We start from the raw sequence: 15,019 nt of genomic DNA, 5'->3' as shown, positions 1-15,019 counted from the left end.
ACTTACTAGTACTCTTCTCCTAATTATAAGAAATTAAATATTACAAACATATTTCAAAATTATTTTAAGACATAAAAGAAATATTTTTAGGCCACTGCAATTCTAAAATGTAAAACTAAACGCCCAATTATTATTTGTTTAGAACTTTTTACCATAAGCCATTGTTTAACTATAACTATAACTACTAGCGAGAGGCAACGAATTCGTGGATCCACAAGAAGAAAACGAATCATTTCAGATCCATTTCACATTGTCGCTTAGAGGGCTTCCTTAAACAGTTTTCTCCACGAAAGGCCAGTCAATGGACGAAGCAAACGTCTAATCAGAATGGCTCTCGCGTTCTGAAAGGGCCTTCACATTTAGTTCACACGTACTTCGGAATGCATTGTCACATTCATCTCACAAGGATTAAATCAATCATTTCAATTGCCGTATTTCATTGCGAAGGAACCGATGTAATCGAGGGGAACATCTGAATGTGTACTTATCGACAAGTAACAATAATTCCTCTCAGACATTAATTCCACTTCATTTTGAGGGTAAACCGACTGCGCCTATTAACAGATGAAGCCTCCCTCGCATATTATCTTCTTCTCTGCCGTCAACTGAGTCCATGTATTCTCTTTTCGGCCGTCAATTGAATGCGCCCATTTCCTATCTTGGAAGGCCACGATTCAATCCGGAAAGCTTGGAGTCCATTTTGTAGACCTCGAGATTCTTGTTTTCATCATTCCGTACAACACTTTCCAAAGAAAATTTGGGCAACTTTACTCTATCAGAGGAGAAAACCTAAAACCTAACTTAGGGCTGTGTTTAAGAGGTTAGGGATCATAACCAGTCCCTGTATTTAACCTGGTTTCTGCGATTTCTTTCAATTTCTCTGTAATTTCACAAGTATTCCTCAGGGTCATATCACAAGCTCTTTGTATTTTTCAGCATTTCTAAGGATTCTAATGTTACAAACTTTTTAAAGGTTATTTTCATATCCTCTTTCTATTTTTCATTTTTTTCCCTTGCCCTAAGCGGTCCCTGTAAAATTCTGTGTAAATTCACAAGCTTTTCTTGAAGATTAATTTTACAAGCTCTTTGTATTTTTCAAAATTTAACTGAGGCTTTGCGATATTTTCATAGGATCTTTCTATTTTTCAGTATTTTCCTTATGCTTTGTGATTTCTTCATAATAATATGTAATTTCATAAGGTCTTTGAAACATTTTATCACAAGATCTTTTTTTTTTCAGTATTTTCCGTAATTTCTACAATTTGTGTAACTTCATAGGCTTTTAATAGTTTTCATTATTTTGACTTAGGTTCACCGTGTTCTGTAAATCTCTCTGTAAGGTTAGGATTTTGAGATTTCAGATGGACAGAGAAAGAATAGAGCTGAACAAAATAGCGAAAGCGACGGCTAGGCGGAGGAAAGGTTTGATAAATAAAAGCGCATGAGCTCTCCATTTATGCGGTGCAGATGTCGAGCTTCATCATTTTTCCAGGGATTTTCTTCGAGTTCTCCAATACCGGGTACGCATTGTAGTGCTCTTCTCTTTCCCCGAGTTTATTTGTTCAGTGAAAAATGTGCAGTTTTTTAGATAGATCTACTTGTATGGAAGTGCGTTGGCACTCTACCAGGAGATATCGAATTCCCGACTGAATAGCGTTTCTAAATATTTGCTCACATTAATCACCCTACAAAGCAACTAGATTTTCTGCCCTTTTAGACTAGTTAGGGTTTTTCCCTTCTTCAGACTCGTATCAAAATTAGTCTTTTTAAAATTATTCACAAGTGATTTAAATTCAGTATTTTTTATTTATTTTTTGGATAATTTGTTTTTGAACTATTAAATCTAATGATATTTAGGCCCTGCTTAAAGGTTTTGATAGCAATTTGAGTCTTAGTTTGTTCTTCAAAAATTGTGCACTACTAACCTAAACAATGGTCTGATGAAATAATTGTATTAAAATAGTTTTTAAATATTTAAGTATCTTATTCTCATTGGCTTACTACATTTTTTTTAGTTGTCTTTTCTATTTATTCATCAAAATATTAGAGAAATTAACAAAGGTTTGACAAATGCCATTTCTAAGACAATCCACTTGCCCCGTGTATTTATTCACATCTTCTATAAGGAGGGTTTTCATAGAGATTTCTAGATTTTTTTTCCCTAAGTTTCTCCATGCTGTTATATTGCTATGGGCATCCACCTGTCTGTGCATCTCATGTCATAGCATGAAAAAGAGGAAAATTTGGCAATTAGAGTTTGGTTGCATGTTCTGAGGTGTACATTCGTAAAAGATTTTAGTGCATAGATCATCATGTAAGGTCTTTTAAGCTAATTTTCGTAGAATACTTAGAAACCATAGAAGAGTTGGGGTTGGTTCAATGTTTGTACTAATTTAAAATGCTGTGAGTTTTTTTTTTTTTTCTAAATATCTGACCTCGCATTTTGCTTATGGTCTACTTTTGGTACTTGCATCAAATTGAGTTTGGTAGTACAACGCTAATTAGGGCACATCCCATACATTCTAAAATAAATTTTTATTTATAGCAATCTGTGTAGGAAATACAATGATCCTCTATTATGAGAGAGATTGATTATTTGTGAAAATTTTGTTTATAATAGGACTGCACGAGAGAAGATAGTCAAGATTTTACATTCGCTTCTTAAACATTTTTCTTGTTCTGTATTTGACCTACTGCAAGAAAAATCTTTAGACCAATGAAAGAGAGACAGAGAGATTGTGCAGGTAGCCAAAATTTTGATTTCCTAATATTTGACATGTAGTTTCATTTGGATAACATCCCTATTTCAGCATTCATAAAGCAGTTCATATGCAATCTCTATTTTTCTAAGATGACAGTAGGCTTTGATAATGAAATTAACATAACTCATTTTTTGGAGATATGGCAATCTCAGGAGCCCATAGGTACATTTTATAAGCTTTAAAAAAAATCTTTAGTACTAAAAAACACATTAAGAACATAATTGAAAATCTTAGTGTAGGTCAGCATTTGAAATAACACATTACCAATAACAATTTTAGTGCTCCATTACAATTCTGAGTTTTGTGCATAAACATTTTCATTAGTTCTTGAAAAAAAACAATCACAAAAAACATTTCCTAGTGAAAGTACACTAGAGTTAAAGTACACCTCAGAACATGCAACCAGAGTTACTTAGAACAAATTATACACTAGTTAATTAGAGGTGTACTTTCACTAGCAATATTCTGAGTTTGGTCGAGGTGTTCTAAGGTGTGCACTAGAGTTACTTAGAACAAATTATACACTTCTCACGATACTAGTCAATACATTAAGAAAATACTTCCAAAATTTATGACCTCTATATGCAGTCACTGTAAATCTAAGGTTTTGAGCAATATTATTATGGAATTGAAAATTGTCAGACCAAATTTCTATTTTATTTTTACTTTTCTTTATTTTATAATCTTTTCTATTTTAACCAAAGATAATTATCATAATTATATCCATCATGCTTGAGACATCTTCAAGTTTGCTGTATGTACCTATTAGTAGTCACCTTCAAGAGAGGGTAGATGTTGCAACTATTTCATGATCAGTTTGTGGTCATTTTCCATTTCCCCTTGTCATATAAGTTTCATTTTTTGTATCATGGTATTTACATTGCTAATTTTAAAACCCTTAACTATAGGTAGTAATTTTTTTTTAACTCATTGGCACTCTACTAAAATTTATTCATAGAATTGTTAGATGATGAGGATTGTTTTTGCTTCAATTGAGCATTGGAGGGATGAGAGCATTTGAGGGATGAGAGTCAAAGGCACGATTTAGGATGTATGCATTTTTCTTATTTTCAGAGTTGTTTTATGCTATGTTATTAAAGTTTTTTCCTACTTTCACTAGCAATACATTACTTGTACTTGTGTAATTCTATATGTTTCATATTTGGTCAAGGGTACATCCTTTCCATTATTTGACCATGTTAGGGGTAATTTATCATTTTAGTTTTCTACCACCAATATTTTTGTGTAATTCTATATGTTTTGTATTTGGTCTAGGGCACATCCTTTCTAATATTTGATGATAATATTTGACAATGTAATGGATTTATCATTTTAGTTTTCTACCACCAATATTATTGTAAGTTATAACAATATTATTCTTGTTTGAAGTAAACACTACCTCTTTGTTTAGTTATATTGTTTTTACCCTACATCATTTACAACATTTTCAATTTATATTAATACTTGTGTCATTCATCACAACAATACATCTCAATTCCTCTAGCACTACTAAAGACAATGCATATTCTAAGTCTTTGATAGTGACTATTTTGTAGAATGTGAAATCCTTAAAAACCTAAAGTACATTGATAGCTACTCAGACTGATTTACAAATACCATAAGCTATAATACAACTAACTACCAAGGTTCATCTTACAATTTTGTTTATTATTAGTGACTCTTGTTCTCCAAAAATATAAGGCTGAGCACATTATTGACACTCTTTTGGGCTCTATTTCTTATGACGAAACTCTCTAATTCACAATTCACATAGTGTCCCTCAATATTTATTATTGGAATAGGTATTTCTTTTGAACATAATTTCCACTATGCTATCTTCTACCCTTGTTTAGGAATCAGGGTTTGTCGCTTATATTTGGCATGATTCCACACAACACGCTTCTTTCAATAGCTATATCCATTGCAAGGAATTGACATTTTATCGCACTAATAAGCTCATAGAAGTTATAGATAGCCCTATAAAATTGATGCCAAAATAGTAGGAGTTTCTTTTTCGATTTTTAAACTTGTAACATTATCATTGTTCCTTGTCTTTGTGAGGGATTAGGAAGAGTTATTTACAAAATGTTTATTCCATGCTATTAACAACATCAAATATGTTAATAAGTTTCTATCCATATTTTCCCCTGGTCCCCTTTCATGAGCATACACAGCTATAAGAAAGCTTTTGAAAAAATTGTTAATGCCTTCTCTAGTAAATATAGATTGGATGTAATATGTTGAAATATGTTATTGTTGATCTATAAGTAAGATTGAAAAATGAGTGTCAACACACTTAATCATCTTCACTATACATGCCGAGTATACAAAGGAAGCCGAGCTAGAATTTCTTTATGTGCTGAGTGACTCAGGATCCAATAGGAGTCGAGCAAAGCAGGAATTCAATAGGTGTCGAGTGACATAGTAATCCTATATGAGCCAAGTAATTTAGGAATCAATAGAAGCTAAGTAATGCAAAAACTACAGTAGATGCCGAGCAATCCAGAATAGATGGTGCCGAGCATCAGTATTACTTCATGTGTTGAGAAATGCAGGATCAACATAAGAGTTTGTGCAATCACAAGCCAAGTTAAAAAATGGTTATGCATGACTCATAGACAGGATAAAAGGATAAGATCAAATCCTCACAATCACCTATGCGATCCTCATGGAACTAATCAGAAAATTGGAGATTGCATGTAGCCAATGGGTGAATTTCAAGGGTTTGAGCGGGAACATTTTAATCAAGGATGCATGACGAAGAACTAATCTTTATAAGGGAGTTTTGACGCCATTGAACATGTAGAGGTGAAAGGAATCATAAGAAGAAGAAAAAGCAGAGCCTATTAAGGTCACTGCAGCACATTGGTGTCAAAGATTTAGAGGAAAGGACAACATTTACACATCCAGTTGATCAGAACAAAACAAAGAACACAATCAGTAGATCAGGTCTAGCAGAGATTAGTTAATAGTAGAGTAGATCAAGTACCTAAGATCAGCATTAAAGATTGCATTAGATTAGGTGTATTATTCTAATACTCAATACTCTCTCACAATTTTATTAGGAACTTGGAAATCTCATGGACTTGGGTAGGTTTAACAACCTTATGTAAATCCTTTAATAGGGTGGCATTCTAAGTTGAATGTTCTTAAGTCTCTAACAAGGCATACTCCTAACAGGGTGTAGAAATCCTTTAATAGGGCCACATTTAACAGTGTGTTGTAGCCTTTAATAGGGCAAACCATCAGAAGTGATTGAAATCAATTGCTACAATAATTTTGTGGGTATCCTAGTTTTACCTTCTTATTCCTGGAGGGTTTCTGGGTTACCAAAATCTCAAGTGTTATGTGGTGATGCATGTTTATTTCTCATGATTTTTTAATGTTTATATGCATGCATGTTAATTTTAGTTATATGTTATTAAGGGTTTAAAAGTGGTTAAAAGGCTAGTACTTCTGATTCACCCCCCCTCTCAGAAGCATTCTTCCCATTAAGACATTCCAATAGTTATATGCATACTCAGGCTTCGCAATCTATCACAATCCATGATATATAAGTGTACATAAATTTAACAAAGGTGTTTTTCAAAAAAAAAAAATCCAGAGAGCCATGGTGTTTTAAAATAATACATGGGTTTTTCTTTTTAAGCCAAAAAGATATTTTCAACTTGGGATATTTGACCCATGCATATGCAACCTATTGGAAAAATAGCAGAAGCCTGCTAGAACTGTAGTAGAACATTAAACTTGTTTTGCTTGGTTGATGGATTATATGTCTTTGTACTTTAGTGTCACCTAGGGGTTGATTAAAATTTTCAAATCAAATTCTCTCTTTTTTAAGGATGTCTTGCTCGCAAACTACATAGTCTCTAAATCATGTGATATGCCTAATTTCATCCATGAAGTTCAAGTTTCAGTATTTTCAAACTTCATCCAAATCTTATGGTATTTAATATAATATTATTATTCATAGCAATACTATTTTATTTTAAATAATATGGAGTTATTTAGTTTAATTGTTTAGCAATGACCAACTATTTTGACAACTTTTTTGGATATATTATTTATATTTAATAATAAGTAAACTTGTATAAGTTAAATTTAATTTTAATTTTTCCGAAAGTTGTACTCTTGTGGAATTTTATGATGAACTCAAATTTGAATTTGAACCTTGTGACTTAGCATAGTATGGATATAGGCAACTTAATAAGTTAGGCCTAAGAAGTATTGGTACCATGAAGGTTGCCAAAAAAAAAATGATTCTCTTTATAAAGAAAAAGATTAGGTCAAGCCTGAACCATCTGCTACCTAACCTATCTATTACTCCTATTTTTTATTTTTTATGGAGGGTTCATACATGCAAGGGAACCTAGCGAGGCATGAAACCTGCGAGCTACCAACCTACAAAGGCCACCACGTAGACAATTTTGATGGCGTGGATGCCCCTCAATCTTTGGCTCTAAGTCAAAGGGGAGGTTTGAGGTCCTATTTTTTATTATTAATGTGTTGAAAAAAACTATTTCATCTATTTAATACACAATTTGTTGTCTTTTATCACAAGCTTTAGAATAATATGAGCTTTCATTGGGCAGTCACTTACACTATTTAAAATTTAAAACTTGTTTTTACGAATTAATTTTTGGAAGATAAAAAAGTTGTAAAAAAGTTGCGCCACATTGTGCCTTGAATATGTATTTGAAAAAATGCAAGAAAAATATTTTAACAAAGATTTATCCAAATATCCCTCTTTTCTTATTATTCCAAATTATGCTTCTAGATATTCTCATTTATTAAATTAGTAGATTACATCAATTAGTTACATATAACTTTATAAAAAATGTTTTAAAAAGTTTTCATGAGCCTCAATAGTATAATAAACTAGAGTAAAACACTAATGTTTCTTTAATATAAAAAAAAACTCACAATGTCAATTGTTTTTGAAGAAGTTACTTTTAGATATTTGATAAGATAATTTATATACTATATGATGGGTGGGTATAGGCACACAAAAATAAAAACACACAAAAACACAATGTGCTATGATACGATAAAAATATATTGTATTCAATTCACCATGATTTCAAATGAATGCATAGTGCCTTTTTGTAGGCAGGTGTACAATATTCTAGGGAGATCTAGCATTAGCTAACAAGAAAAAATATCTACAAACTTCAAGAAAATACTTCTGCTAATTCAAACTTCTAGAAAATACTTTACCCAACACAACATAAACCTAAATCAAATAATCTATAAACATCTAATGACAGATAATAAATTCTTAGTAGAAATTACTATTTCTAACACTCCCCCCTAATTTCTACTATCAAATATTGTTGCATACAAATTCCAATGTGTCATGTAATCTTCATATTTGTTAATGCACGAGTACTGTCTTTCAAGGTTGTAGCCTTTAATTTCTACAAACATTTTGTAAGCGATTGGCTACCAATGATTTCCTCTTTTCACTAGATCCATTGATAATCTTGCCTCATTTGTCACAAATGCAGGTAACCTTTTGCCTCTTTGATGCCTTGCTCTAATCTGTTTACCAATGCTGTTGCATTTCTTCTCATACTTGAACATTTGTACTTGAATAAATCTCTGATCATTCCAGAAATTCTTTTCCAATTCGATCCATAGCTCTATCCACAATCCAATTTGATGCAACCTGCCATAAAATCTTTACTGCTCTCTTTATTCCAACATGTCTTATAATAATGATTTTTCAAGCCACAAATATTACAAGGATGTATATCCCAACATCTATCCTTTGTATGCCCTTTCCTATTATAGTGTGAACATTGCACAATCTTTATGCTTTCAATTGATTCTCTTGAACCTCTATTCATCTTTCCACTACCTGCATCATATCCAAGACCTTCATATTTTGGCCTAATTGTATCTCAGTCGGATTCCTCAATCCTTGTTCATCATTTCCTAGACCTTTACCTTTGAAACCCGCTCTTTCCATAATCTTCAAACCAATATTGTCATTATAACAGCTAGAAGTTCTATCAATATAATTTTCATGTTCATCATTACACTACTTTTTGCAAACAACTTTAGCAAAATCACATTTCTCGATCTCATAATCACTCAAATCATTTGTTTCATCGCATACAAATGGTTTCACATTCAAACATTCTTTTGCTTGTTTCAAAGTAGATAGTTCCTTCTTTGACATATAATTTTTCTCTTCCATTTTTTTCACATTTTCTTCCAAAACTTTGTTCTTTTTTCTCAGCATCATCAAACAATTTTAACTTTTCTTCCAATTCTTTATTCTGCTCTCTAAGTTTGCGTGTTTCCTTCACCTGCTAATTATATACTTCTTCCACAAATTGTAGCCTATCCTCTAGATCTTTAATTGCCTCTATATGGACACTAATTTCATTTAACAATTTAGACTTTTCTTCTCCCATTTCATCTCTTACTTTTCCCAATTCTTTTTGCAAAATATCTTTTTCACACAATAATCTTGCATTTTCTTTCTTCATCATCACTAATTCTTCTTCTAACTTATTTATCTTCTCTTTCTAAACTCTACCAGCTTTTCAAATTGTGATAAAAGAGCAAGTGGTGTGTTGGTACTGCTAAATGGTGGAGGATTGTTTCTGTCATGAGAAAGATAGTTGTTTTGAAGAAGATCGCACATCAAGTATTGAGCAGGAAAGAGAGCAAGTCGGCAGGAAAGCACATTCTTGAGAACAACAAAATCAGTGGATAGATCTGTTAACGGAAGAAATGACAGAGGAAAGAATAAAAGGTATGGTGTGAATTCTTATAATTATTTAATGGCATTTGAGAAATTATGATAGCTAAAGAATATTGTGAGGAGTCTAGCTGTTTAAAGAGTTTGTTTCAAGTTGTTTGAAGATTTAATTAAAAATATGGAATTAAAAAGACATTTAGAATTATCTAAAAGAAAGAGTAAAGTGTGTTAAATTGTTGATTTCAATGGGAAAAACTTTTAGAGTTCAAAAATAGAAGAGAAATGATTTCGAAGAAGAATTAGTGATGGTGAAGAAAGAAAATGCAAGATTATTGTGTGGAAAAGATATTTTGCAAAAGGAATTTGAAAAAGTAAGAAATGAAATGAGAGAAGAAAAATCTAAATTGTTAAATGGAATTAGTGTCCAAATAGAGGCAATTGAAGAGCTAGAGGATAGGCTAAATTTTGTGGAAGAAGTACATAATTGGCAGGTGAAGGAAACATGTAAGCTTAGAGAAAAAAATAAAGAATTAGAAGAAAAGTTAAATTTGTTTGATGATGCTAAGAAAAACAACAAAGTTTTAGAAGATAATGTGAAGAAATTGGATGAGGAAAATAGTATGTTAAAGAAGGAATTATCTATTATGAAGCAAGAGAAAGAATGTTTGAATGTGAAACCATTTGTATGCAATGTATCATATGACACAAATGATTTGAGTGATTACAGGATTGAGAAATGTGATTTTGGTGAAGTTGTTTGCAAAACAGAGTGTAATGATGAACATGAAAATTGTATTGACAAAACTTCTAGCTATTATAATGACAATATTGGTTTGAAGATTATGGAAAGAATAAGTTTCAAAGGTAAAGATCTAGGAAAGGATGAACAGGGATTAAGGAATCTAATTGAGACGATAGTCAGGCCAAAATGTGTAGGTCTTGGATATGATACAGGCAGTGGAAAGATGAATAAAGGTTCAAGAGAATTTATTGAAGACAAAAAGATTGTGCAATATTCACACTATAATAGGAAAGGGCATACAAAGGATAGATGTTGGGATATAAATCATTGTAATATTTGTGGCTTCAAAAATCATTGTTATGAGACATGTTTGAATAGAGAGTGCAAAAAGATTTTATGTCAAATTTTATAAAAATAGATTGTGGATGGAGCTATGGATCAAATTGGCAAAGAATTACAGGAGTGATCAAAGGCTTATTTAGGTACAAATGATCAAGTGTAAGAAGGAATGCAGTAACATTGGGAAATATATTAGAGCAAGACATCAAAGAGGCAAAAAGTTGTTAGTGAACCCTGTCATCAGCATTTGTGATAGATGAGGCAAAATTATCAATGGATCTTGTGAAAAGAGGAAATCTTTGGTAAAGGCCGCAACCTTGGAAGACACTATTCATGAAGGCATTAATGGATAAGAAAATTATTGGAAATTAGCTTTTAGCTTTTGGCATCAAACAAAAGAAAGGATTTGGATTTGTATCCAACAACATTTGAGGTTGAAATTAGGGGGGAGTGTTGGAATGTGTAATTTCCCCTCAAATGAAATGTAAAGGCATAATAGATGATTCTAGAAATTTTAAGAGGATTACCAAATAGGGTTAGGTTATAGAAGACATTTATGTTTAGATAATTTTAGAAAATTCTATTTGTCTTATGTTGGCTAATACCACTTATAGAAACCTAGGACAACTCCGATACACCTTGTGAAAGTTGGATGGACAAAATAAACTAAAATGGAAAAATACTCCATGTGTTGTGACACTAATATATTTCATTAACCCTTTTGTCCATTGAAATAAAAGAGATTAAACACACTTTATCCTTTTTCAACAACTCACTATTGTATTCTTTCAAGATTTATTTATGAACTTCTTCAATGCTTTTGTCACAAATAAATATTTACCCCTTTTAGAAATTAATACATATGAAACTTCTTTCATTCATTTTCTGCAAACTAGTATAATAACACATCTGAAACAAATTGAGTCACGCATTTTCCTCTTCATAAAATTACAACTATAAAAAACCATTCATTTTCAGCCTTATCTACATTTCCATTTTCTATCTTTACTTCTCAAGAAAAAATATTAACAAAGCTTCACACAAGCTCAAACCTTACCAGCATTTTTCAGCCATTGACTTTGTAGTCTTCAACTCTCTAGGATTTGACCCTTGTGCTCTGAAATCTTTATCTTCCCATGATCTTTAACCTTGGGCTTTGATACCACTTTGATGGGTGGGCAGAGACATACAAAAATAAGAACACACAGAACACAATGTGCTACAGCACAATAAAAATATATTGTATTCAATTCACCCTTATAGGCAAGTGTACAATATTCTAAAGAGATCTAACATTAGCTGACAAGACAAAATATCTATGAACTTTTGGAAAATACTACAGCTGACTCAAATTTCTGAAAAATACTTAAGCCAACACAACCTAAACCTAAACCTAATAATCTAAAAACAATTACTATTTTTAACATTGTATTTGTTCTTATAGTATATTACTCCACACAAGATACGAACCCCAAAAATATTGTAAAATGTGAATTCTTTTTATATGCATTTAAAACCCTTTGGTAGAATTTGGAATTTTTAACTGCACGTAATATTGAGTACTTGATTCACATTATCATTTTCTACCCTAACTCCATTGTGGCATTCTAATACAATATTCTTATTTATGCTGGTAAAAATCAATAGGAAAGGGAAAGCGAAGAGGTGGATTATTAGTTAACAGAATTGCAGATTCTATTGGTATGTTTCTACATGGCATTTAGTTAGTGTAATATCCCCTCTCACTATATTAGCTAAATTACTTGAATTTTGCACTCTTATGTTATCTAATATAATAGCTTATGATGGAAGGTTGATCGATATTACCTGTGTTGTGTCCTTCTCAAAATTATATTCTTCTAAATATTGGATGACTATATGAATGAGTTGTAGAAGGGTATTAACTTGGTAACTCTCTAATCCTTACCTGGTATTATAAACTTGTATATATTCTCTTTCTTTGAAGATATAGTGAACAAATAGATAAATCAAATCATTGTTGTATTTGATCTTTTGAGTATGTACTTCTGTTACAACCTCAGTGTGTACTGAGAGTGATACAAATATATCTACCATCATGTATTCTATTCCATTTATTGTTCATGATATGTCCCACTTTTTGATGTTTCAGTATAAGTATTTTAGGTCAATGCGTGGTGATAAAATCTCGTAAGTTTTTGATCTCTACAGCTACCGATATCTTTGTTCCACTATTCTATTGGATGGTAACATTACCAGATTGTTTGATGATGAACCCTTTTACTTGTCATTTCACATATTGGATTATATTTTTTTTGTCTTCACTATTTCCTGTAGCCAATATGTTGGATGATGAATCTTTATATTGGTTTATGATAGTAATTATTAGTTTTATCGTAAGCATAACTCTATCTTATCGCTAATGAAGATATCCCTATGTTGAGTTATAGCCTTGTGTTGAGATGTTTTCTATGTAAATGATGATTGGGATAAGTATCTAAATATGTCAGCGGTTCTATTATGATTCATTTTGACTTTAACCTTCTTCATATACGATGGAAGTTAATTGAATAATCTTTCTAATCTTTGTCGTCAAACCTGCTGACGACCTTCCACTCACAATACATGCTCTATACTCTTCCTTTATTTTATATGTTGCCTGTATCTCTATGTTCATTTATATATTTCGTTGAACATATATCTATTCCTACTTATGACTAAAATATGTGTGTTCTTCTTTCCAGTCAATGTTCTTATCTAGATATGGCTATGGCTTTGAGCGTTTGTAGCTAGTTTACTCACGCAGTTCAATATTGATAGAGAGAATATGGAATCAATCTTCTGTTTAACGAATACCTTACTGTAACTTCTCCGCTGATATATAATATTGAATGTAACATATGTATTCTTCACAATGTCCACTTCATTTTGGGCTTTTTATTCTCCTAATGCGTGACGCCCTTTTCTTTCTGAACATTTTGAGTAGTTGAATGCATGTAAGGAATGAAAGATATATATTTTCCGATACGATTCTAAGTCCTTGTTAATATAATCTCTTGGTATACTTATGACCCTATGTATTGGTAGTTCTTCCTATTGATTTGGGCTCTAAGAATTGTAAAATTTATTATAAGGAAATAGTTTTTGACAACATTATTCTTATTTTTTACTAATTAGAGTTGTATAAATGCTAATTGTATATCTTTTATATTATATAATCTTTTTTACATTATTGCTGGACTTTTTTTTATTAATAGATCTTTCCTATTAATTACATATTAAAAATACATATATACAAAAGAGGGGCCACTATCGACAGACAATCAAATAAGACAACTATCCATCAAAAAATATTTTAATAAAATAAATAAAGCCCTTAGGCTGCAAGCTAGTTGAGGCTAAGTCTTTATCATCAGAATCCCAGAATTTTGTGGGTTTGGTAGATGGTTTAGGAAGAGCCCAACCATCAGCAAAGGTGATAGTAGCATCATCTGTCACTTTCACTCCCTCTAACTTGCGTAGAGAAATAGCTAAATCCAAGTAAGGGAAACACCATTTAGGGTCTTTGTGTACAAAAGGTCAGTGTGCATCAAGGGTAGCAAGAAGAGCCACTAGGGACCAACCCAAACCCATCCTTTATGGAGGCGAGGCCAAGAAGATTGCAACATGGGAGTATGCGAGTGTCGTGTTGAACTATTTTGGCCTCTCCCATTGACTTCAAGGAGCACGAACACCAGAAAAGATATATGGTGGTACACTAGAAGGATCGTACAAGGGGCATTACCCAATGATTAGCAAACTTAATATTGCCAAACTTTGAAAGTATTGTCTACTGTGATTAACAATTCCTAAAATCATAGTATTGTAGACCTATAGATTTTTCTTCCCCTTTCGTCGGAATGAGTTTGAACGCCATATAAGATGAAAAGGTTTCCTTTTAGAGACACTTCTCCTTATCGAACAATTAGATAATTCAATATAGCAATAATCAAATAGAGTTGATTTGTTATTTAATATTTGAATACTCTATCAATAATTATCTACTAGGATGTTATGTTTATCGATCCCCTCAAATTGACACATCAGTTATATATATACTAATTTGTATTGAGTTTGGGGCATCTATAGTTGGATGTTGGAGATTGATTATAGATCTCCATGGTTCAATTTAAAGATTTAGTTATTATTAGTGTGACTATTGGATTCGTTTGATCGAATATTAGTTTGAAGGCGCCAATCAGATTTGCAATTTTTTTAAGTCTACTTGTATTAACCAGTGTTTGATAATTTTAACATATTTGTAAAATTTAAAAAATACTATATATTGAAAATCTTATTTGCTATGAGGGAAAAAGGCAATGAAAAAATAATTTTTGTTTGAAAAAATTCAATAAAATTGTAAAGATACAAACATGACCACTTGTCATTAATTGTCCTGCAGTACTGCAGTATGTCGTTAATGTAATTACTGGATACAAATATTAA

The 15,019-nt window shown here is 31.8% G+C and overlaps 1 long non-coding RNA gene across 10 annotated transcripts in view; it reads left to right on the top strand.

Moving 5' to 3' along the window:
* Window positions 1–391: 391 nt before the first annotated feature.
* LOC149533957 (uncharacterized) overlaps window positions 392–15,019 on the top strand; it is a 31,579-nt gene continuing 16,951 nt past the window's right edge. The window contains exons 1-3 of one of the 10 annotated variants that reach the window (XR_016357868.1): window positions 549–973; window positions 1,346–1,520; window positions 12,203–12,256. This is a non-coding gene — a long non-coding RNA (uncharacterized LOC149533957). The other 9 variants (XR_016357867.1, XR_016357863.1, XR_016357866.1 and 6 more) reach the window with 9 other exon arrangements.

The sequence above is a fragment of the Cupressus sempervirens genome, chromosome 10, assembly GCF_028749045.1.
Source record: "Cupressus sempervirens isolate cs-2001-9-10 chromosome 10, ASM2874904v1, whole genome shotgun sequence".
NCBI classification, from domain to species: Eukaryota; Viridiplantae; Streptophyta; class Pinopsida; order Cupressales; family Cupressaceae; genus Cupressus; species Cupressus sempervirens.
Note: the sequence above shows the minus strand (reverse complement) of the source record. Positions and strands in the feature narration are given on the sequence as shown.